This window comes from Calliphora vicina, chromosome 4, assembly GCF_958450345.1.
Source record: "Calliphora vicina chromosome 4, idCalVici1.1, whole genome shotgun sequence".
NCBI lineage: Eukaryota > Metazoa > Arthropoda > Insecta > Diptera > Calliphoridae > Calliphora > Calliphora vicina.
The window spans coordinates 69,623,069-69,649,865 of record NC_088783.1 but is presented as its reverse complement, the minus strand read 5'-3'; the positions used below and the strand labels follow the sequence as shown (position 1 = coordinate 69,649,865).

The 26,797-nt window shown below is 29.8% G+C and overlaps 1 protein-coding gene across 1 annotated transcript in view; it reads right to left on the bottom strand.

Annotated features, from left to right (window-relative positions):
- Positions 1 to 25,955, bottom strand: part of LOC135956788 (potassium channel subfamily K member 1-like) — a 61,103-nt gene extending 35,148 nt beyond the window's left edge. Inside the window, exon 1 of the mRNA XM_065507363.1 lies at positions 25,815 to 25,955. The gene's annotated coding sequence lies outside the window, so the exon portion shown is untranslated. The remainder of the gene's footprint in view (positions 1 to 25,814) is intronic.
- Positions 25,956 to 26,797: the final 842 nt, after the last annotated feature.

Genomic DNA, 26,797 nt, shown 5'->3' with positions numbered 1-26,797 from the left:
TTTAACGGTTAAAGATATCATAACAAAATTGGGAAATAATTTAGATCCAAATGTCCTTAAATTAATGACATTATAATTTTTGACATTTTTTATTTTCAAATACCGAAATTCCTAAAACGGGGAAAATGTGTTCCAAAAACTGAGTTTTTTTAGAAAAGTGCCTACTGTGACGCTATTTACCGTGTGATAGTAAAACAACTTTCTAAGTATTTAAACAACATATAGGGTTATACAAATACGGAACTTCTTCGAGGATCGGTGCTTTGCCTTTTTAAAATTTTTTACTGAAACCTAAATATTTTTTTTAAAATTGTCCAAGTTTGGATAGGTCTGGGGGATACTGTGTCCGCTTAAGTGAGCCCAATTTTACTTTACATGCTTTTGCGTTAAGTTTTCTTTCCGGAACATATAAAAATTGTATATAGTCCCAAAGAAAATTTGTTTCTACAAAAGAAAAAATATAGGGACTTTTTTAGGAAAAATCGTAAAAAATTAGGCCCATTTTACATGTTCCAACTTTGGATGCGTGTAACTTTTTACACGGATGAGATAACTGTTACCAAGTTTTTTTATTTTATTTAGAATTTTATTGCCAATATAGCTGATATTTTGAAAAAAAATTCGACCCTCCGTAGGGCCGCCATATCTAAAAAACAAAAAAAAAATTGAGCAAAATTAAAAAAAAAATAAACCTAAATATCTCTTCAACTGAAGGAGATAACCTACACATGTAAGCGTATTTTTTGTAGATCTTCTCAAGGACTATTTATATTTTAAATTTCAGCTCATTCGGATCATAAATGAATTTTTGGGGATTTTTTTAAAAATTTTGAGACCCAACTTTGAGGGGGCACAAACTGGCCCGTATTACCCCTAGGAAGCTGAACAAATGTAATTCAACTCAAAAACACCTCAGCTCTAACCATGAGAAATTTTGTAATAATATCTCCAATAGTTCCCGAGATACCGAATTATTTCCAAAAAAAAGTTTCTAAACCTCTGTGAAATGGCTGATATGAGGAAAAAACCAGGCAACCTCGATTTTTGACCTATATCTAGATTACTATATCTAATGATAGATATTTCAAAGACCTTTGCAATGACGTATATAAAACCATAGTAAGTTGGACCAACAATGGGTCAAAATCGGAAAAATATTTTTTAACCCGATTTTTTTTTTCACCAAAAGTTTTTTTTCGTAAATATTAAAAAAATTTAAAAAATCCAAAAAAAATTTAAAATTTTTAAAAATTTAAAAAAAAATTCGAAAATTTTTTTTTTACAAAAAATTAAAAAACTACAAAAAAAAAATAAATTTTGTTTACCTAAAAATATTTAAAATTTTTATTTTGAAGTATAATTTGGTGAAGGATATATAAGATTCGGCACAGCCGAATATAGCTCTCTTACTTGTTTTACCTATATCTGGATTACAAAGTCATTATTATAGACAATATGGATATCTAATGATGGATATTTCAAAGACCTTTGCAGCGACTTATATAAGAAAAAAATATTTTTTAACCCGAAACCAAAAGTTTTTTTTTGCTAAATATTAAAAAAAAAAATTTAAATTTAAAAAAAAAAAATTTAAATTTAACAAATTTTAAAAAAAAAACTATTCGAAAAATATTTTTCTTTTAAAATTTCAATAATTTATTTTCGGAATTATGTACCGATCGTCCTCAAATTAAGTCGTATGATTTATTTCTATATGAAACATATTTCTGTTGAATTTTATTTGGCTACCAAATTCGGAAGAGGACCTTATATAGGAGCTATGATCAATTATGGGCCAATCGCCATTAAATTTTGACGTGTTTGGTTTTTTCTGTTAAATTTTATTTGGATACCAACATTGTAATGAGTGTGGTCCTTATATGGGAGCTATGAGCAATTACGATCACGTGAAATTTGTTTTAAAAAAAAAAAATGCGAAGCGTTTTGCTTGTCTGCAGATACACCCAGAGTCTCTGACGGGAATCGAACCCGCAACCCTCAGATTAATAGTCCAGCACACTATTGACTGGTCAATTGGGGCACTCTATTCTTTATCAGACTTATTTGTGTTAAATTTTATCTAAATACCATAATTTTTAAGTATTTTCGGAAGTGGTCTTATATGGGAGCTAAGGTCAATTATGAAACGACCCGCACACAATTTTTAGTGGTAAATTTTATCGAAATATATTAAAAATTGCGAACTGTTCTTTGCTCACAAATTTTCACGGACATACAGACGGACGGACATCGTTAAATCAGTGTGTCGATCGGTAGACTTTATGGTGGGTGTTAGACTAATATAACACCCCCTATGGTGGTGTAGGGTATAATGAACTGAAATATAAACGTGGCTATAATATAGTAATTCATTTTTTGACGTTCTTTTAAAATGCCTGTTTCCAAAAATCCACGATGAATGAGTAAATATTTTATGTTGCCCAATCAATACTTCTGTTTAAATAACAAATTTTTACTGAAAACAGCTCACGTAGTTCATGGTCGAATTTCACAGCATAAAACAAGTAATAGAACTTTTCATTTTGATCTAAAAATAAAAACGCAAAATAGCCGGCAACAATATTTAACCTTTATTTGTGTTATTTCTGTTTATATAAATGTGTCTATGTGTATGTAGAAAGATGTTTGAGTGTATGCAAATGTTTTTGAAGATATCCAGCAGTTCTAGGAGACTATTCCGAACTAGTAATTTTATCATTTAGGGTGACAACTAGGCTTATCCTAATTGACCCTTTTGAGACTGTCCGATAGCTGTTCCAAAGTCGTCAACGTATTGGATTCCCATACCGATAACATAGAGTCTGTTACCTTACTAGCTACCTAATTGGTTACTTGAACTAGATCCTACAGAACTAGATAGTTATTTTAATATACACGGGTGCTAATTGACCTCGAACCGATTGACCAATAGCTAGTAAACAAACCTTTATCCGACAATTCTCCAATAGATAAAATAACTACTTCCTAATGTGTAGTACAAAATAAACATTTAAAGTGACTAAACTCTAGATTACTTAGACACACTTAAGTGACAATTGTCTTCACGCTAGATTACATGGGATGTATAAAGTAACCATTTGACTTCTCTCTGCCCTACAAAGAGCACATACGTATCAAATGACCCAAAATATATAAATTGGAGTCTCCCAAGTAAGCAAATATTTGAGACAATTGTGAACTGCTGGGTACGTAGTATGTATGCGTGGGTAACTTTGGTTAAAAAAAAAGGGTTGGATTGTTGTCAGTATTTTGTGTAACCTGTCAACCTCATTACCTACATACAACCAAACAATCAAATGAAAAAAAGGTTTTTATTTATTTTTATTTGCCATTTAAAGAAAATGGCTTGAACGCTTAAGAACAAAACGAAGTTTTTGGTCATATTTTTTATGGTTGGTTATACTCGAATAAAGGTTTTTATTTAAATTTAGTAATAGCGCTATAAAATATTAAAACGATGCTGCAATTTCAGTCAGACTGCTGGTCGGTAGAAGGAATAAGATTTATGTAGGAGTTTAAAAGCGATAAAGGTAGACAGAGTTTCAAGAATAATGTAGAGATTGACACCTGTTTTAATAAATATTTAATGAGGGTTATTATTATTATTTAGGGCTATAATCTGTCAACCTTGAATAACCTTGTTTGACAGTCTTACAATGATACTTGACTCCTTATTTTTGACATACATATGCATGTATGTATATGTGGATTTTATTTTAAGGAAAATTTTAAATTTGAAAATAAATGGCTCAATTTCTGTTATGTTTCTTAAAAAAGTGTTTATAAGATGTTCTCCGTCACGATTTAGTACAGTTGAAATGATTGCCTCGAAAGGTTCTTTGATAGTCATAAAGATTATTGCTACTAAATGTTATATATTAACTCTTTGCGGTTAGGTGGTTAGTTTACTAACCACATTTTCTATAGTCTTTAAAACATAATTTATTGACATATATTGCCATTTTGCTAAAAATTATATTTTTTTAGTCATTGTTAATGATTTTTGGCAAAACTTTGCCGTCAGGGTGCTCTGGTTAGATAAATATATTAATTTGAAAATATTGTAAAAATCAGTTTCTTTAAGAGACTTTCACTCATTCAGTGTTAATCGAATTCATTCTTACTTTGATATTTCGGTTGTTTGGTCAGAAAATTTAGTCAAAAATATTCGATTTCAAAAAAATTTATACGAAACAAAAATTTTTATCATAGTTATTTTTAATGCCAACCGCCTCGGTGGTTAGTAAATTAACCACTCCACAAAAAACCTTAGAATGGAGTGGTTTTTTCATGTTTTGATTTGTTTTATTACTTTTTATAATAAACTAACCTTGATTAAAGTAAAAATGCAATTGTTTTGATTTTAAACTTATACAAAAAAGCGTGGGTTAAGATGTAGGCAGAAAATTTCACATTATTAAGTAGGTACAAATTTGTACCTACTTAATTTGGATTTTTTAAGATAGAAAATAAGAATATCTGATATATTGAGCAGTGGCTGATTCTATAAAAAGAAACATCGAGAAATATGATAAAAATTAAAAATCGTCTTATTGTCTTAGCTTCCAGTTATTACAATACACACAATTTTAGGGTTTTGAATCTCTTCTGAATTCGATGATTCAAAGTTCCCCAGAATCTTGATATTCGCCGTAGCCCCCAAATAGTTTACATACTTGATTCATACATCAACAATTGTCCCGGTTCGCTTGCTGTTTAAAATTGAGAAAATCGACACACAATTGGCTGTGTCGATTTTTTACCTATTTTTGATCTAGATCTGGATTACTAATATTGACATATCGAGCCCTTAAGTCCAAATTATCGTAAGCGACTTTTTCAAAAAAAATTTTTATTGCAGAATTTAAAATTTTATGGACCGACTGATGTTTTAGCGTTCACAGAATATCAAAATTGTTAATAACTTCAAAAATATAGGGGGTAAGATTTTATCGTAAGTCAATGTTTACATTTTACGGTAAACGAATTTGATCGTAAGCGACACATAGTTGTATAGAAAAAAGAGGGAAATAAATCTGTTACTTCTAAATAGTTAGATTGGTTTGAATGAAATTTCACATGCGCAAAGAAGAAGTGTTGTCTAGTTTAAGTTATGAACGTGCACCTCATGGGCCCACCAGGGGAGCGACCAAAGGTCCTCAAAGTAGGACTTCTTGGGTATGTTACATTTTTAAAACGATCCTATTTCTTCGTTTGAGTTCCGATTTCAAATATAGAATCTTCTCATCGAGCACTACAAAAAACCTCGTCAAAACAAAAATTACAAAATTATAAAAATCGGTATCTTTAGAATTTGGAAAAACGAAGTTTTTTCGGAAGCTGACAATCTGCTCTCCTCCAATACAAATGGGTTTTTCAATTGGACATTTCGATTTCTCGACAGAAGCGCCAGAAGTTCAAAAAATTTTGAATCACATTTTAGTTTTTTTTTTATATTTTACTGCTTTTCTAAATTACATATATCTCAATTGCTTTACAATATAGAAATTCATACTTCAAAACATACATAAACATTGATATAGGCTTTTATTAAGTGTATATCTTATATTTATGGACCTCTCCATTTTCCTGTATAATCCTTTAAACTTAGGTCTCAAATATACTGATATTTTTTTTCCAGGAATATTATATAGCTTGCCAAAAAAAAAGACCGTCGAAGCCCGTCCAATGACTATATACATTATTTGAAGAAACTTCTGGGGAATGTCTTTGTTAAAAAATTGTAGCCGCCAGCACCCGCCGAAATACTTTTTTTTAATTTTTACGGAATGGAATTTTTAGAAAAAATATTTTTTTTATTATTAATTTTTATATATCTAGACCCTACTGTAACTTGAAATATAGTAAATACAGATCTTTTTTAAAAATTTTGTTTCAGAAACACATGAAAACTTATTTTTTTTATTTTGTTTTTAATGATTTTTATATAACTAGACCCTACTGTAACTAGAAAAAAAGTTTATATTGATCTTTTAAATTTTTTTTTTTTTTTTTAAATCGGAGACACCAATTCTATATAAAAAGAGCGCCAAATAATTTTGTCCACCTAGATTTTGATTTGGAACCACAGTGCGTAGCTATCAATTATCTCTTACAGCTTAGGAGATATTTGCATTTGTAAATTAAATTTTCAACATTTTTACCCACCCTATTCCAGTTTTTTGATAACAGCGTATCCAAATATTTCTCCAGATTTTCTCCAGTTTTCCTTTATTGGACTAACAACTAGAGATGCCAAACGGGGAATCCCGTTCCCGAAAATCCCGGGGTTTTTTAAATTTAAATCCCGGGATTTTCGGGATCTTCCAAATCCCGTTTTTCATAAATAAATAGGGGAAATTGTCATTTTTGTGTGCCAATTTTATGCATTTTGACATTCTACATGCCCGAATATCGCAAAGTGATGTTCAGCAGTTGTTAAGCTCAACTCCTGCTATAACATAGTTAATAAAGGAAAGCGGTATTTCCTAGAGTGGGGCTCTGGAAAATCAATTCATCACATTTTTTTGTAAGTTATCTAACAAAACTCAATTTAAATCCTTTTCAAACGAAATTGATTTTATCTCAGATGATGAGCTCGAACAAAATGAAAATATTTAGATTGCTAAAAGGCTAAAAGGTATGTACATATTATTAATAAATGTAAAAACCCCAGATAACAATAACGAAACCAAGTTATAATGTAGATTTGCAACTTGCAAAAGAAATAGATGATTTTATTTCTGAAGGAAAAAGAGGAAAATACTTGCAGATTTGTTATAAGTATTTGCAAACGGTTTTGCCAATATGAAAGATGTTTTTCGGCAGCAGCATATGTCGAAAACAAAATTCGTTCCAGAATGGCAGACGAAACCATAGATGCAATAGTATGCTTTTTAGTGTCTAATAAAAATTAATTGCTAAATAAAAAATTTATTTTCAATTGTAAAGACATAATTATGTACGTTTCTTTCTTATAATTTTCGGGATTTTAGATTTCCCTACCAAATCCCGATCCCCGGGATTTTCAAAAATCAGTCATTAGCATCTCTACTAACAACACATGTATGTGTCAAATAGAAAAAGAATTGTTTAAAAGTAATGACCAAGTCCAAAGTTATATGCATTTGAATTTTTAAAATTTTAAAAAGGCGATTTTTCGCTAATTTTTTGGGATAAAATAACTTTTTTTCTTTTTAAGTTATCGCAAAAAATTTCTAAGAGAATGTATAAGGAATTTATACTTTCTGAAAGTTAAGTTTTCATAAAATATTTTAAATGAAAAAAAAATAAAAAATTGTTGTTAGCGAGGGGACCAGGTCCATTCAAAAAACACCTATTTTTTATGTAAAATTAAACTTTAGGGAAAAAATTCTCAAATCGCACATTCGATATCAAAATAAAGTAAACGGTTTTAGGTGGCCCTATATGTTTCTAATTATTTTGTAAAGGGTTCCCATAACCCCGACCCTGGTATGGATATTATAGCCAAAAATTATATCTCATTTTTGGAATTTTTCAATACTTTTTTGGGAATTGCGGGATTCCTGATTACAAATTTCAAAATTTGTTTTTATTTTTCCATTTTAAGTAGAAAAATCTATATAACTGAAAAATTTCATTATAAAATATTTATAAATAAAAATTTAATTTCAATTCGAAAAATTTGTATCTATGCAAAAATTCAATAAAAAACATTTTTTGTCATATTTTTCAATAAAGTATTCCGTGAATTTTTAATTGTCAAAAGTTATAAATATTTTTGAAAAATAGATAAATAGCTTGAACCATGATACAACAACATAAGGTAGACCCAGTAGAAAATAAATTCTCAATTATACAATTCTTGTAACATCAAACAAAAGAAAATATAAAAAAATATGAAAAAATCATAACATTTTTAATTCTATGTATGTATAAATTTCAAAATAATCAAAAAAACCTTCTGCTGTAAAATTTGTGTTTTGTCGCTTACGATAATTTGGCGCTAAGGGCTCGATATGGATATCTAATGGCGTATATAACGCCATAGTAATTCGGACCTAGAATGGATAAAAATCGGTAAAAGTTTCACTGATAATTTTTTTCTACTATTTTTAATCTTTATTTTAAAGAAACGTTGATGAAGTCTATATAAGATTCGGCACAGCCGAATATAGCTCTCTTACTTGTTTTTATTAAATACTAGTTGATCGCCCCGTCTTCGCCCGGTAGCATTTACTAATGTTAGTTCTTCAAGTTTCTCCAACCCACTCACACCAGCCTGTTCTTATTTATTTGCAAATAAAATATCTAAATTTGTACTGCATACTTTAGGGAGCTTTTTTATTACAGTTGACAGGACTCACAAAAAAAAGAATTTCCGAGTTTTACCCGGAATTTTTGAATTTTTTTTCTTTGCAAACCATCTCCTGAAAATTTCGAATCGAATAAAAAAAATCAGCCAAATCGCTCCAGACGTTCTCACGTGATGACATTGCATACATGGACCATTTAATGTTTATATATATAGATAGCATGTTCAATTAATATTTTATACATTAGTTTTCATTTTCATAGAGTTCAAATTCCGTTATATAAAATATGTTGTAAGTTTACAAGTATAGAAAAATATATACTACGACTAGATACAACATATTTTAATAACAAATTATTTCTTGTCACATATTTTTTAGTAAACGTGCTGTGCTGTCTTAAATTAATAAATACACATTGTATTTTTATCAAATTTTTGCAAATGTATTTATATATGCATGTAAATATTAACTTTTTTCTATATTTTATTATTTTCGTTTCTTTAAAGCTGTAGGAAGAAAACACTACTGCAAAATCAACATAATTTGCATAATATTATTTAGCGTAGCTGTTTCTTTTGAAAAATACACTATACTTTAAAAGGAGGAAAAAAAATATTATAATTTCATTGATGAAAAATAGCTGATATGAAAATGTAGTGAAGCGGCATACACTTAATAGGTTTTTTTCTTTTGCTTGTAACACGCAGTGTTTTTTTTTTTGCTTAAATGTGGAAACATCTAAATGGTGAGAAACAGCTACAGTTGCCCTGCAGATGGCAGAATTAGATCCGCAAATCATAGATTAAAAATCAGAGCAGCACTAATAACACTACTCGACACACAAAAAAGGTCTCCTAGTGCAAATAATAATTTTAGTACGCTGAACACAAGTATGGGAGACATTTAAAAATTGTACGGTCAGTTATCGAGATATTTCCATTTTCAATTTTATTTGAGGATCATAGAATTTAATTAAATCTGTTAAAAACTGTTTATGGTTTTAAAATCTACGGAAGTTAAGCTTCTAATTAAGGTATAATTTCTTATTTTAATATTTAAGAATGATTTCAGGATTATTCAATAACTGCAAAATTCCCATTTCTCAATTTAATGACAGTAGTTTTTATTACAGTTAATACATTTAGGTTTTTTTGAATACTACAGAAACTAGACAAAAACTGGTCAAAAATTAATTTAAAGAAATTGAAAAAAACTGAGTGCGCAGCTCGATAGTTAGCAAAATTCAATATGCTACTCTTGGTGAAGGATATAAAAATATGTTTTGTACGAGGTGCCCTTCTTATGGCAATATTTTTGAAAGACTTAGTTTTAAAAGTGACATATTTCTGAATCTAATTGAGATATTGACTTAAAATTGTGTAAGACCAAAAATTAACTTATCTAAACAAAAAAAAAAATAGTTCGGAATAAATGCGGATGAATTGTTCCTAATATTTGCATTCTTATTCAAATTTTGATACAAATTTTAGTTTTAGAAACTCAATAAATATGTAATATGTAATAAAATCTTTATTTATTAACAAACCTCAATGAAATTTTCAATGTTTTTTAAATTTGTTATTCTAAATAACAAAATGTAAAAAAACTTGTCAAAAGGTCAAAGGGAATCCCGCAATTTCTAAAAATTGGAGCAAAAATCCCAAAAATGTTTTCTTTTACAATTTAGCATTTACAATTTTACATTTCCATCAGGGCTGGGAAAATACTTTGGGGATAAATAGGAAACACAACAAGGTTTCCAAAGCTACTTTCAATTTTCTGATCCCGGATTTGGGATTTTAGAACATGCCCACTGTGGGAGAAATCAACAATTTAGTGGCGCAAAATAAAAAAAAAAAACTTTGGCATATTTGATTTATTGTTGTTGCTGTACTTAAAAATATTTAATATTTATTAATAACTTCAATGGTTTGGTATTGGCAACTATTTAAATGTAAAACATTTTTCAGAAATTTTTTTTATGAAGAATTGTTTTCAAAGTTGTTATTAAGCAGGATAGTACAAGGTTTTCTTTAAGTTGTATTTTTACTTTTTTTATGTAGATGGAATATGAGGCTTGGTAAATCAGAAAAATAAAAATATATTTTCCGCTGTTTGTGATAACCAATAGCCATATTCTAATAGAATTTTTTTTTACCAATATCAAGACTATATTATAGACTACATATGGTGAAAAATTCAGCTGCGAAAAAGTGCGAGGTGAATTTATATAATTTTTTTAAGAAATTATTATCGTTGGAACGATGTAGAATCTCGTACAAAATTTGTTCCTTATTTTTTAAGATTGTATATAAGAAGTGCTATTGGTAATTACATTATATAAAAATGAAATTTATGTAATTCTAACTACTTACAAGTTGCTAAAAACAAATGCCCATATACCAAATTTGACATACAATTATGAGTCCTTTTAAATATGGTGTGCTTTATTTAGATTAAAAATATAACATTTGCAAAGCGTTTTATGTCAATATTAATATATTTGTTTTAACGCTGTGTCCAGAACTTCATCTGCAAGCTATAAAAAAATTTTGAAAGATATATTCAAATAATTTCTTAGAATTGAAAATAGTATAGAATTTCTTCCGAGGTAGTGTAGTTTAGCAGCCTCTCCCGCTCATTCTACTGAAGTAGCAGTACACATTTTGCATTACTTTATTAGCTTACCCCCTTGCCTGCAATATTTCCATATAAATGAAATTAATTTGGCCAAGCGTTTAGAAGATACGAATTTAATTCCACTAAATTAGGGGTTTCTCCCACTGTGATGCGGCCCAAATTTGAAATTTTCAAAAAAAAAATATATCAAATTCCGAAGGCCTTAGGGGCGATATATTCAAAAAATAGGACACGTTTTTTATATCAAAATGTTCTCCGTAAAGATACCTTACAGAAAAACATAAATTTATTATATATTATTAAAGAAAGTTTTTTTTTTAATAAAAGAAGAGTTAAGTCACATTTTCGCTCAAAAAACAGCAAAAATCAAAATTTTTAAATTGAAAATCGTTTATTTTTGGATCCATAATAGATATTGCTCTGAAAATTTAGTTGTCTAACTATCAAAATAATATTTTTAAAAAAGCGGACCAAGGTATGGCAAAATTTTTAAATTTCAATTTCAAATGCCTACAACTCGGACATTTTAAGAGCACTTTCCAAAAATCTTTAAAATCGGATGGGAATCAAAAAAATGGCACGTGTTTAAAAATTTTAAATGTCGAAGGTATCCTATTTTGAGACCATAGCGACGCCCCTGGAGCATTTGTGGGGTCCATTTTAATAACTTAAGCTCGAATATTCCTTGTCTACGCCAATGTCAAATTTTAACCCGATCAGACCAGCCGTTTAGAAATGCCAGATTTATTTCCAAAAAAAAATTATTCTGCCCCACTGTGCGCCATCTCTGAATTATTCAAAGATCCAAATACCTTCAAAACCAAACATGCATATTTCAAATTCAGATATGGAATTATAACTTCTCGAAAAGAGAAAGCTTAGAAGAGAATGGCAACAAAATATATCATATCTTGCAAAGCAGAGGCTGTTCAGCGCTACAGGAGGATCGCAGAAACTGAAGCTACATCGTAAGTTCGACGTGTTAGTTTTCTCTTTGGAAACTAACACGGAACATTAAACCACCGGTAGAGAGAAAAGTTAGTTGAGAAAGGCTGAGAAGCATCAATTATTGCCGAAATATAACAAAATTATATGATTAAAATTCTACCGACTTTAGTTATAATCGTGCTATCTGTTATGCCTGTTCCACAGGGAAATACACTCAAAGATTTTACTTCCCTATGGAAAATTAACTATCAGAAGGGGCCACTGTCCACCTATTGCATGACCAATCTGTATTAAGCCTTGACTATAAAGTCAACCTGTATAAAATTAGAACCAATTTATGTGTATAATATTGGTCAAGAAAACCCTGAAGACAATTTACAAATTCTTTGTTGTCATTGAAGAGATCACCACTTTTTTTCCCATGACCACTTTTCAATATGATAATGTCCTCCCAATTATCATATTGTAAAGTAAATCGTATATTCATTAAAACCGTTGATCCGTCTCGACTGAAGTACTACTTTTATATTTCCCAGGACTTGCAAGAGAAATTTATAACGTCCCTATGAATTCAATTTCTTGCACATACCTCTATATATTCGCATTGTACATAAAGCATTGTTCACTTAAAATCCGGTCGCACTTAATCTTTAATCTATCTATATATATAAAATACAAAAAATGTTTCTACCTATGTCCGTTATAGACTCTGAGACCATCCAACCGATTAGCTCCAAACTGGTATCATTGGAAAGGGAATTTTCTGAATATGGTTTTGGACACCTAAAATACTACATTAGGTCCATTCGGTGCTTTCGTAAAGAAGATTTTCGAATTTTCTAATACAAACATTTTTCATCTATATGTATAAAAATGGATTTATGTTCCGAATGAACTAAAAAAACGGCTGGACCGATTTTAATGCAATTTTCAGGGAATCTTCAGAATAGCCTAGCGGGTAACACTCTAAAGTCAAATTTTTGATTTTCGGTCTGTGGGAGGAGGGGTGTGGCAAAATCAAATTTTGTGCGTGTAGAAATCCAATTTTTACATTATAACGCTAATGCCATATATTTCATAAAAATGGATGTGTGTATGTAAGTTCCGTATGGACTCAAAAATGGCTGGACCGATTTTGATAAAATTTTCACGGAATCTTCAGAAAAGCCTTTTGGGAAACAGTGTATAGCCAGATTTTTGATTTTCGGTCTGTGATAAAAAATTTTGTTTACTCTTGCATATTAGGTGCATGAATAAGAAATTTCCATAGGAAATCTACTTTTAATCAAAAAATTATGATGTTAACAAGCTCGATGACCAAATACAATTGAAAGTGTCTGCCGAAATAATAAAATACAAATCGATTGACACATACAAATCGAATACAAATCGATGAACGAGGAACAAGTCGTCAATTCTCCTACTGAATTTTTGAATTCATTAGAACCAGCCGAAATTCCACCACATGTATTAACATTGAAGGTTGGATTACCGACTTTTTCCGACACTGTATATTAAAATCGAGATCGAGATGCAATATAAAACAGATGTTTTCTAAAGGCCAGCAACGCGGACCGGGTTCAGCTAGTATCTACATAAAGAAAAATGCGATTTAATAATGTTCATAAATATAATGTTATTTATTAGCAATTATGAATATAGAAAAAAAAAATAGTTAAATATCTTTATGCCTAATAAAAATTCTAGTTTTTGACTTGATGGTACCCATTAACGTTTGCACACCGTCCACCTGTGCTGCATATTTATTCCAAGCAGATAACATTTTTTATTGTCGATAATAGCGCTTCCATTTTTCTTTGATTTAGCTTTGGGGAAAATTGGGTGGGTTCATATGTATTGGTATTAAATCGATTTTGTTGCATCGATACCAATCCATGGCACCTTTGGAATAGTAGCAGGAGGCCAAATCGGGCCAAAACTTTGTTGAAGAATGGTGTTATCTAATAAAGGGTAAGAGTGCAACTGCAAATAGCTTGCCACAACATTACCTTCATACCAAATTTATCCATTTTTGTATATTTATATTTTTGATTGACATTTTTGCGGCTCTCTGCAACATAAAATTTACGTTCTGGTAGCTGTTGAAGGTAATTTTCAAATACGTTTCATCATCCATGATAATTCAGTTATTATATTTTGTCAAAACTTGTTCGTAACGTAAACGAGACAGTTTTACAGCAGTAATATTTTGCTTTTCTGTACGATTTGATATTTAATGTCATGATATGCGTATTCTTCGTGCTGTACTACGACTGATTTATCATTTACGCGAACATTATCAGATAATCCAGGATTTTGTTTAATACAAAGCACTATTTTCGTTGTAAGGTCTTGGTCTCGCCTGCTAACTTTTTTGGTTTCATTTTTTCTTACGATCCGTAACGTTTTATATCATCATTCACAGTACTTTTTGGAAGCTTCAGTTTTTTTTTGCTATCATTACACCTGACCATGTTGGATTTTGTAGAAATTTGTTCTACACCATTTCCAATTGTATTTCAGAAATTTCTAATTATATTTCAGAAAATTCCAATTGAATTTCAGAAATTTCCAATTATATTTCAGAATTTTCCATTTATATTTCAGAATTTTCCAATTATATTTCAGAAATTTCCATTTATATTTCAGAATTTTCCAATTATATTTCAGAATATTCCAATTATATTTCAGAATTTTCCAATTATATTTCAGAAATTTCCATTTATATTTCAGAAATTTCTAATTGTATTTCAGAAATTTCTATTTGTATTTCAGAAATTTTCTTTTGTATTGCTATTAGAATTTTCTGAAATACAAATGGAAATTTCTGAAATACAATTGGAAAATTCTGAAATACAATTAGAAACTTTTTAAGTATAAAATAAAAATTCTGAAATACAAATGGAAATTTCTGAAATACAATTGGAAAATTCTGAAATACAATTGGAAATTTCTGAAATACAATTAGAAATTTCTGAAATATAAATGGAAATTTCTGAAATATAATTGGAAAATTCTGAAATATAAATGGAAAATTCTGAAATATAATTGGAAATTTCTGAAATATAATTGGAAAATTCTGAAATATAAATGGAAAATTCTTAAATATAATTGGAAATTTCTGAACTTCAATTGGAATTTTCTGAAATATAATTAGAAATTTCTGAAATACAATTAGAAATTTCTGAAATACAATTGGAAATGGTGTAGTTTAATTTTCCATTGCTCGCCACGTGTTCAAAAATTTATATACTATTTTGAAATCTTTACAGAATAACGTTTGGTTTGTATAAAAAGTCATGTCAAAAGAAAACTAAAATTTTGCCACTAGTTTTTTGTAAAAAGCTTCTACAGTGCGACCGGATATTATGTGAACAATGCTTTACTTATGTCCTTGAAGGAGACCCCATCGATGACAATTCCTCCTGGGAAATGCTTTGTCAATGTCCGGATTCCTCGTGTAAGGCAGCATTTTGGCAGGTTTAGATATTTCTACATTGGGTATCACTTAATGAAGGTGGGCACACTGAAGCAGCGTAATTTAAGTACAGAAAAACTAAAAGCTGGTACTTTTGATGGCCCACAAATATGGTTTTTACTGAAAAACAATGATTTCGTACATTCAATGAAGCAGCTGCTTGGAAATCTTTTGTGAAAAATTGTTAGGAAATCGAACGCTGAATATTACGAGGAATTAGTTATAGACCTTTTAATTAGATTTAAAAATCTTGAATGTAATCCAATCGATGAGCTTCAAACCGATTTCATTAGAATAGCAATTTTGTGAAGATGGTTTTAGACACCTAAAACAATGCATTAGGTGCGTTCGTGATCCCGATTTTCGAATTTTCCCATACACAAATTAGTCCCAATTTAAAACTTTTTAAAATTTGTGTCTTTAAATTTTGTACGTAAGCATCTCTCCCGATGTGTAGATACTCTAAAAAGGGATTTTCTCAAATTCGAATTTTAACCCTCTAACCGGTCAATTTTATTTTGGGGTAAAAGAATATATCAGGTTATTGTTTGAATAAAAAGAAAATACGTGAGAATAAAAAAAAACAAAAGACAAGTGCATGTTCATATTTATTACAATAAGTAAATTGTTTGTCTCTTTACACACATTTACCGTTATAACGGGAGCAATATGCAAATAAAGCAGCATTTAACATACCCCGCCTTGCCGGTTAGAGGGTTAAGGGGAAACAAATAAAGCAAAAAAGTGGACAGGCGTGTGGTACTTTTTGATTTCTGTACTGTTAAGCTGATAAAATGGGTGAAACCCGAGTTTTAGTACTTTTTTCTTTTATCTACTAAAAAAAATTCAAATGAATTTTGGCACTTATTTTTTTAAATTTGAACGTTAAGGGTAAAATGTATCCCTCTTTTTGGTACTTTTTTTTACAAAACTATTTTCTATGTACATTAATACTGCTTAGAACATTCACGTGTTAAAAGAAGTAATAACTTTAACTAGTTGCAAACTTAAGTGATATGTAAAATCACTAGTTGTCACCAAGAACTGTTGGGAAGTGACTGATTACCACTTTTAAAATTGCAGGGTATAATTAACTTTACAAAATTCACTGGAAATTTAAGTTGCATTGACTAAAATGTTGTTGTGTTTATATGTAAATACAAATGAGCAATTATTTAGAATATTTCAAGAACATGAATTTTCTTTAAAAACTTTGAACAAGTTACATTTGATTATTTTGTAAACCTGCGGGAAATTTACAACAACATTTTTGAATGTAATTGTCAGAATGCCTTATGACAGAAGGACATGTCGCTTAACTGGTCAAAATGTCTTAAAATATTGAAATGTTTCATTATTTTAAATTTAATTATAATCAAATTTTGTTACCACTATTATAATTTTACAAACTCCTCGCAGGAGTTGTATGTCCTTTTTAACAATTTGTATGAAAGGACACACAATACATGTTCTTTCATAGAATGTAGAAAGGTTCCATGTGACTACTTTTAGTTCTCTTCCCTCTAGGGAAAATCTTAACATTTGTCTATATATATAAAAATGAAATGGTCCATGTATGTAATCACTTGAGAACGGCTGGAGCGATTTGGCTGATTTTTTTTTATTTGATTCTAAATTTTCAGGAGATGGTTTGTAAAGAAAAAAAATTCAAAAATTCCGGGTAAAACTCGGAAATTATTTTTTTTGTGAGTCCAGTCAACTGTAATAAAAGAGCTCCCTAAAGTATGCAGTACAAAGTTAGATATTTTATTTGCAAATAAATAAGAACAGGCTGGTGTGCGTGGCTTGGAGAAAATTGAAGAACTAACATTAGTAAATGCTACCGGGCGAAGCCGGGACGGTCAACTAGTTTTAAATAAATTTTGAGGTAGCTATCAATAGTTACACCAAACCATCAATGTTAATAAATTGTTATAATTTTATAAACTAAATAAGGGGCATTCGAAGTTTTCTTATTTTTTTTTTTTCATAAAAGCTTTATGAGAAAATTAACATCTTTAGAAATTGCTGAGAAGTCATGTGATGCTATTAATTTATACCAATATGACACGATGTTTAATACAAAAGAAAAGTTTTTGTTACATGCCACGTTTTGTTATTCTTTAATATGAAATATTTAATTTCCTTATTTATTATATATAATTGCGTGCAAAATCCTTGGCAATACGTTTCTAAATAAATTACCTATAATGGCTGTTAAGGGTATATAAAGGTTAGTCTTTTAATTTGTAACTAAGCAAATTGCGATAGTATGATAAACTAATATGTATTAATACTGGCCATTAATTAATAAAACAAAAATGTATACTACTTAGTATCGTATTTAAACATTAAAGCATATGTTGATAAGATTTTTAAACGAGAACAAGTTTTAATGGCAAGACACAGCAGATAGAGCAATAACCTGTTTATCGCAGAATTATTACCATAACATCGAATTCGTTATTCAGTAATAGCAGTTTCCCGTTATCTCGCAACCCAAACGGAATGTTTTTTGCTGAAGTAATTATTTATAAATTACTGTATAAAATCTATATAAATAAAAATCAAATGTCGTTCGTTGGTAATTGCATCAGTAGAGATATAGACGAATTTTTTTTTAAAATGTTGGTCATAACCCAACTTAGGATTTTACGGAATGAAAAATTGACCACGCCCACCTTTTTCGATTTATCTAAAATCGGAGAACGGCTACATCGATTGGGCTAATTTTTTGTTTAAATGATCATAGTTATCCAATTTAAGTTTTTACTGAAAGGAAAATTTAAACAAAAAATTAATTTTTTGTTTAAATGATCATAGTTATCCAATTTAAGTTTTTACTGAAAGGAAAATTGACCACGCCAATTTTTTTTCGATATATCTAAAATCGCAGGACGCCTGGACCAATTTAACAAATTTTTTTTAATGTTCGCAATACATAATCCGCAAAAGTTTTTACATAAATAAAAATTGTCCACGTCCACTAATACTCCCACTTATTAAATACATCTGCAAAATACATCGGTCTGTGATCAATCATATTTCAGACCAAAATTCGATTACTTATATAAAAACTCACAATAGCTTAAATCGATAATAACTTGGCCAATAAGCGTTATATCAAGAAAAGGAGCACTCGTATTTCTGAGCAAAATTCGATTTTTTTTAATAAAAACTCAAAATATCTAAATTCGCTAATAAGAAAAAAGAGCTCGATCTGTGATCACTCGTATTTCTTAACAAAAATCGATTTTAAAACTCAAAATATCTAAATACGCTAATAACTTGGCCAATAAGCGTTTAATCAAGAAAAATAGCTTGATCTATGATACCAATATTTCTGACATTTTTTTAACTTGGACAGAACAACGTCTGTCGGGTCAGCTAGTATAACCATATCAATATCTGAAATGATACACGAGCTACCGAATCATTTTCAAAATAATGTTCAAATAGTACTTGTTAAACCAAAAAATAACATTTTGAATTTTAATGACATATTCTAGTAACGTGTTATAAATATAGTTGATAAGTAAGGACTGAGATCGAAAAATTCTTAACATACATAAATGTTAATAAAAGTGGATTGAAATTATTATTACAATTTAGAAGCAAAATCGTTTTTCTTTTAAAATTTCAATAATTTATGAATGAATTTCGGAAGAGTGCTATGATGGGAGCTATGACTAATTATAGACCGATCGACATGAAATTTGGTTTTGTTATTTATGTCTATATGAAAGTTATTTGTGTTGAATTTTATGTATATACCAAAATTTTTATGAGATTTATACTCGTTTAAGTTATTTTTGGAAGGGAGCTATGGGAGCTATGACCAATTATGGACCGATCACCATGAAATTAGGTCGTGTGATTTATGTCTATATTAAAGTTATTTATGTTGAATTTTATGTGTATACCAACATTTTTAGGAGATGTACGTTAAAGGGATTTTCGGAAGCGGGTCTTATATGGGAGCTATGACTAATTATGGACCGATCATAATAAAATTTGGTGACATGAATTTCGTATCTATAAAACTTATTTGGAGCAAAATTTGTGTAGATACCTATATAAATTAAATATTTATGATCGATCAAGTCCAATTTCGGGAGGACATTTGTATGGGGGCTAGGTGAAATAATCGACCGATTTCTGCCAGTTTCAATAGGCTCCGTCCTTAGGCCGAAAAAATTTATTTGTACCAAATTTTATCGAGATATCTTCAAAATTGCGACCTGTACTCTGCGCACAAGGTTTACATGGACAGCCAGCCGACCAGCCGACCAGCCAGACGGACGGACGGACATCGTTTAATCGACTTAGAAAGTGATTCTAAAGGTTTATAGCATACATTTGTTTGACGTGTTTACTCTTACAAGTGTTTTGTAAGATCAAACAGAATCAAATAAAATAAAACTAAATTTTTTGTTTTGAATCATCCTAAGTAAAAAAGTTTTTCAAATAAATAAAAGAATTCAAATGTATTTTATTTAGTGGTTACGTCTTTCAAATATTTGTCATGTGTGACCCTACCTTAAGTCGATCGGTATACTTAAAGATGGGTGTTAGACTAATATTTTTGGGCGTTACAAACATCTGCACAAACGCATAATACCCTCCCCACTATGGTGGTGTAGGGTCTAATTATTTTTATAATTCTAATCACTAGTGATGCATTTTCGAAACTTTTCCGGAAACACTTCCATTTAGGTTTTTATTAGGGTATTCGAATTATTCGATTTTTCTCTTGTTCAAATAAAACGAATAATTCGAATAAGAGATTTTAACTTGTTCGAATAATTCGATCACACGTTTAAAATTAATCAAATTATTCGAATAATTTAATTTTTTTTAAAAAAAAGTAAAGAATGAAGTTTTGATGTCGGATTTTTAATATTTTTTTGTTAAAGAAAACCAAAAAATAACATTCGAAAACAAAGTCCATCATTAAATTTTCAACAGAAATATTCTCATCAGATTAACTCCCGAACAATCTACAAAACAATTGACAATTTGGAGCTATGCTTTAAAAAATTTGAGCTAGTTGGACATAATTCTGAATTCAAATACAATTGTCCAATTCACAATTGCTGTCGTAGCATTGTATCGTTGTATGCAGTGTTGCCAATTCTTGGTGAACAAAAAGGGCTAAATACTTAGAAAAAAAGGCTAAAAAAGGGCTAAAATGTTTTCATAACATGGAAGAAAATAAGAATATTTATTCCTGTATGTTGATCCTTAACTTTAAAATAAGGTAATATGGGGCCGCACGTACACACAGCCTCAAAAGTGAGTACACACCCGACAATTTTTTGATATTTTTAGGATTATGAAAATCATTATAGTCCGACTTAAATCTTTTTTTTTTCACAACCGAATCTATTTTTCAACTCAATCTCAAACAAACCGAAACATTCAAATTTTAATCGATGATTGTAGAATTTTCATTATGTTTAAAAAAATCAAATATTTTTTGGTGTATACTCACTTTTGAGGCTCACTGTATATCATATGCCGATGTTTTTAAAGCCTCGTATTTATCACCTGGCCTGCAAAATGCTCCTAGGCAAATTTTTTTATATGAAAGACAAATTATATACATATAAAGTAATCCTTTGTGATAACTTCGATGGAGAATATTTTGATAAGTGAATATATGGCAAATATGCCTCTCATATAATGCAGAAAAAAATATTCTAAAAATTATACACGTCGCCGGACAGAATTGATTTTCATTGGCAAAAAATTATGATTAAATTTTCAACAGAAATATTCTGATCAGATTAACTCCCGAACAATTTACAAAACAATTGACTAGCAAACCCTATAGTTACCGTTTTGGAGCTATGCTTTAAAAAATTCGAGCTAGTTGGACATGATCCTGAATTCAAGTACAATATAAACGTATTAAGAACTTTTTTATGTTGTTCATTAATTCGGTTTTTAAAATGAGTAACTAATTCTTTATTAAATGAATTATTTACTTTTTCTAAATAATTTATAACAAATTGTATTATACCATCAAGCTCTATCAACGTTATCAAATCTTTGATTAATCAAGTAGTCTTAGGGAATAACAAAAATCTGTCCAGTTTGATATCATAGTCAGTGAACGTGGTTAATTTTAAGTCAGCCAGTGCACGATTGACGCATTTACAAATACGCAAAAAGTTTATTACCATGTTAGACAACGATGTTCAAAATCATGTATAAGACGAACTCCATGCTTTTCTTGCAACTAAACGTTAGTTTGCAATATTTGTGGTTATCATTCGATTTATTAAATATTTTGCAACACTTACTTACGCGGTTAATAACATCACTTATATACATATATTTTAACATCGTGGCCTTCATCTATTTCAATGTAATCATTACAAATGTCATCCTTAATATCACTTTCGACGACCGTTTCAAAATCACATTCCCCATCATATTTAACTCCACTTTAATCTAAGTTAATATTTTGATTATTAATTGCGATTCTTCTAATATTTCGCCAGCTAAATAACAAATATTTTATTCCGTACCTTTTATTTTCATTTGTTCAAGTCCTAATTTAAAAATTTTGAAAGATTTGTTTTTAGAATTGTAACTACTTGCAGTAATATTTATAGAAGGAGCTATCGGAACACTCATCTACAGTGATCGAAAGTCCCTTTGTATTTAGTTATTTGTCGAATTTCAGAAACAATACAATTTTTGTGAGTATTTATTACTTATTTAAATTTGGAATTGTGAAAAATTTTATGCAATTTAATAAATTTAAATATATATGAACATTTATTCGTTTTATTCGATTATTCTACATAAAATTGTTCGAATTATTCGTTATTCGAAAATGGCCATTTTAAAATTGTTCGAATAATTATTCGTAAGAAATTATTCGATTAATCGAACGATCATTAGTCGAATGAATACCCTAGTTTTTATAGAGCTGTCTGTCACTTTGTTCGAACAGGTAGTACATTTCCAATATCTCTCCTGGCCTCTCCTGGTACAAATACAACATTATTGTTCTTTTACCACTCAAGACCTTGCTTACCATAGTGACGGATGCCAAATTAGGCCAAAAAGAAGTGGACACATTAAGAAGTCCTATGAATGGAAGCATAATTTTTTTGCAAACATTACTTGATGTAAACTTCGGTATTTCTAGAGCCCTTTGTAACAAAGGTTTGGCTTCTTTTGTCGCAACTGCATATTGCTTGCCATACCAAGAACTTTTTGGGAACATTTTCTGCTTTTGGATACTAAAATTTTCTACAACATTCCCTCGAGCATCAGCAATATAAAAATATTGCCCGGAAGCTGCGAAAAAAATTTCTAGATCATATGTTTCGTAATCCATTATGCAGCAGGTATGTTTTTTAAAAAAAAAAAAACTTGACTTCAATTTCCATGCTCTGTTATTGGCCTCTAAATTTTAGCAGAGCTCCTGTCAGGAACCTTTTTGAGCCTTGTATGTTTTTAAAACTGTATTGGCTTTAATTTTTCGTAGCAAATAATCCGAGTACTGAGCTAACCGGACTGCTTTCGTACCGGATGTATTGGGAGCTCTTTTGATTGCTTTCTATTTATTGAGTTTAGAAACAACATGTGGACCATTCCTTCTACCTGAACCAGGTTTTCTGTCAACGGAAAAGTTCTCCCTGTACTGTAATAACATTGGAAACAGTTTGACGGCAGACCTTTGATTGTTTGGCTAACTTTTTGTAGGACCAAGTTGGGTTCTGTTGAAAATATTTAATAATTTTTGTACGTACTTTATTTTGGTCACTTCTTTTAATCAGATTAACAACAAATGAACATAATTGACATTAAACATTATAACTGACAGTCTTTACAAAGGTAACTTGATCAAAAAAAAAAAATCAAATAATACTTCTGTTAAAAGTTTTAATGAAAAACGTGTTTAAGAATTTTTCGATCTCAGCCCATAGAATGAAGTGATTGCGAAGTTTCACCTCACCTACCTTATAGTCCAGACCTTACCACGTCCGATCCATGCAGAATGCTATCTCTGGAACAGAGTATCAGAAATTGGCTTGATTCGTTCTTGGCCTAAAAATATGAGCAGTTCTTTTGGCTCTGAATCCATATGTTGTCAGAAAGATGGGAAAAGGTAAAAGCTAACAATGACTCACACAGTGGTACTCCAAAGATTTGGGGCCTCGGTGTCATTTTTGCAAAAAAGTGATCATTTTCTCAGGCTCTTATCTTGCAAACAGTTGGGAATTTTTATTTACTCTCTGAGGCAAAGTTGTAGCCCTTGTCATAAAGAATTGTGAACATATAAAATTAAAAAACTTCATCTTCAAAATCGCTAAAAACTTAAAAAAAAAATTTACCATTCAAAATTCAAGGAAACAATCAACTAAAAAAAAGGTACCTAAGATCTCAATAAACAACTTTCTAGAACATATTATGAACTTCCTAGAAATGATTCTTAACACTGTTTAGGTACTAGGTCAGTGACGGACATTACAATAGAATCACTACCAATATTTCATTTAAAACCAGGAGCAATCATAAGGATTGGTGTGGGCCAGAAAATATAAAAAAGTGGCAAAATGTGTTGTGGATGGACGAAAAGACCATTAATTTAATTGGTAGTGATGATAAGACATGGGTTAGACGTCCAAAAAATGGCAAAAACCAAAAACGTTTAAACATGGTTGGGGAAATATTATTATATGGGGATGCTTTTCTTGGTATTGCGTTGGTCCAATTTATTGGATTAAAGAAAATATGGATAAGCACACTTGTATGTAAATATTTTGGAGAATGTTATAAAGCCACATCCAGAATGGAATATGCCCTTAAAATGGCTCTTCCAGCAAGATAATGACCCAAAGCACACGTCAGGTCTTGCCAAAAAATGGTTTTTATATAACAAAATTCATGTTATGGAATGGCCGTCTCAATAATCCTATGGAAAATAGTAAAAGACAATCTCGGACCTGAAAAACTGAAAAACAAGTAAGAACTTTGGCAGAAAATTCAGGAAATATGGTATGCAATTTCCCGATCTACATGCGAAAGTTTGTTAAATTCAATCCCCAAAAGATTTGATGCTGTTATTAGAAATAATTGATATGCAACAAAATATTAAGAAAACAACGAATTCTTATGATGATTTTTTATTTTTAATCATTTTAAGACTGATTGATTCTATTTGAATGTCGCATATTTTATTTAGTCTTTTAGATTTGACATCGTTTTTAACATAAGAATGTGTTATTTTTTTCTATTTATTGTTTACGTTATGAGCATTAATATATAATGAACAAATTTTCAATTTTGAAATCAAATTTTGTAGTTTTACCGCTTTAATCGAATTCATATGTAGTGATTCTATTGTATTGTCCGTCACTGTAAGTTGGTAAGAAAAAAACTAAAGAAATTAAGTGTTTTGAACCATAAACTATTAAAATATTATAAACTAAAGCATACTTTAGTCAGCCTTAAAAACAATTTTTGTTCTCTAAGACAAGGGCTACAACTTTGCCACAGAGAGTAAATCAAAATTCCGAACTGTTTGCAAGATATGAGCCTGAGCAAATGATCACTTTTTTGAAAAAATGACACCGAAGCCCCAAATCTTTGGGGGCCCATAAAAAAGAGCATGACTGGTGTTCGTATATGGCTATATTTTCATGATTTTAAAAATTCTACATAGTATAATACTTTGAGTAAATTAATATTGTACAAATGTTTCGAAATAAAAGCTAAAAATTTGAAAAAAAAATCCCGCATATTTAAGTCATACACACAATATAAGTAGAAAATTAGCAAGGATTTGACACTCACTAATATTGGAAAATACTATGGCCCAAAATAATCTGTAAATATTATAAGAAACATGTCGACATGGATAATCTAAAACCACCTGTCGCACATCATCTTTAAAATCGCAGTAACTTTAAAATTTATGAGAAATTTTGCAATACGAATAGAACAACTGGACCAGATGGAACTCTCTAATATAAGGAGTTTTCTATCAAGCTGGAGAGTAGCGTATCATAATCAAAGAATTCCATACAATTTAGGTGTTCACTTTGGGTCTCTATAAATCTGTTTCAGGTTCCACTTTTGAAACATTCACTTGAAAACACTTTAGCTAATATCGTGTAAAATTTAAGTTAAGTTTAACCTCATTTCTATTCAAATATGTAATAAAAATATTCAACTCAAATTACAGCCTTGTGTTATTATATAGCGTGTAAACGTTAAAGAAAGAAAACTTCAACTTTCCTAAAAGTATGCAAAGTTTTTGTGCTTTCAGTTTCTTGTAATTGCCAGCTGTTCTCTAACACAACACGAATACAAAGAACAAATTTGCACGATATTCTGGTTGTGATGGGTTTGTGTGTATAAATTTTTTGTATTATGGAAATGATTAAATATTTACATCTACTTACTTGTTACTTTAAAATGTTTCAAATCTCTGGAGAATCCCTTAAAAATGTTAATAAATTTTATTCAACAACCAAGTCAGGTGTGTGAGTAAAACCGCTAAGTACTTTTTATTAACCGTATAACAGCGGTATTATTGTAATTATTTTTGAACTTTCAGTTTTTTTTTTTTTGCTTGTTTTAGCTAAATGTATTATTTACAATATTTTGCAGGTAAAATATTAATTTTTGGAATTTAAATATTCAAATAGTTAAATTTAATTAAATCATGAGTTTTAAATGTGTTTAATGCAGATTCGTTGTTATTATTTAGTAATAAATCTCATCACAGGATGTTCTAAATTGAAATAAATTTTACACAGATTTTTTAAAAAAAACAGGCAGACAGACTGATACTACGTATGGAATGGCAGGGGTGTGTAGGAAGTGCTGTAAGGAACACAAAGGTTTTGACGTGTCTACGTTGAGAAACTCAATTTTAATTATAAGCACTCGCGTTATAAGTTGGTCTAAATATCAAAGAGTATTTATGTGTAGGAAAAGTTGTATCTGTGTGTATGTGGGAGTGTGTATTAGTGTAGTAATTAAATGTTGGTGTATTTGTGTTGATTTTAATTTGTTTCTTTAATTTTAAGACTCTTTAATATTTTCTTGACGCATTTGCCTTTTTTTCGTTTTTAAGCACTTTTTTGTTATTCTTTTCTTTCTTTCCCCTTTCTTACTTTTCTCACTTGATTTTTAAATTAATATTTTAAATTTCGCTTTTTTCACTGCTTTTTTTATAGATTTCTTTAATAATTTATGTTATATTTTTATATTATTTTCCTTTTTTTCTGTTGTTGGTTTTTGTTTTTGTTTTTCTTTTATTTTTTGTGTTTTATGTGCAACTCAATTTTATTTGGCTTGTGTATGTTGTCGGTTGAAAATGCTTGAAAATACTGAAAGTATTTTATGGCGAAATCAAGTGCTAAAGCGTCAGTAGCAGACA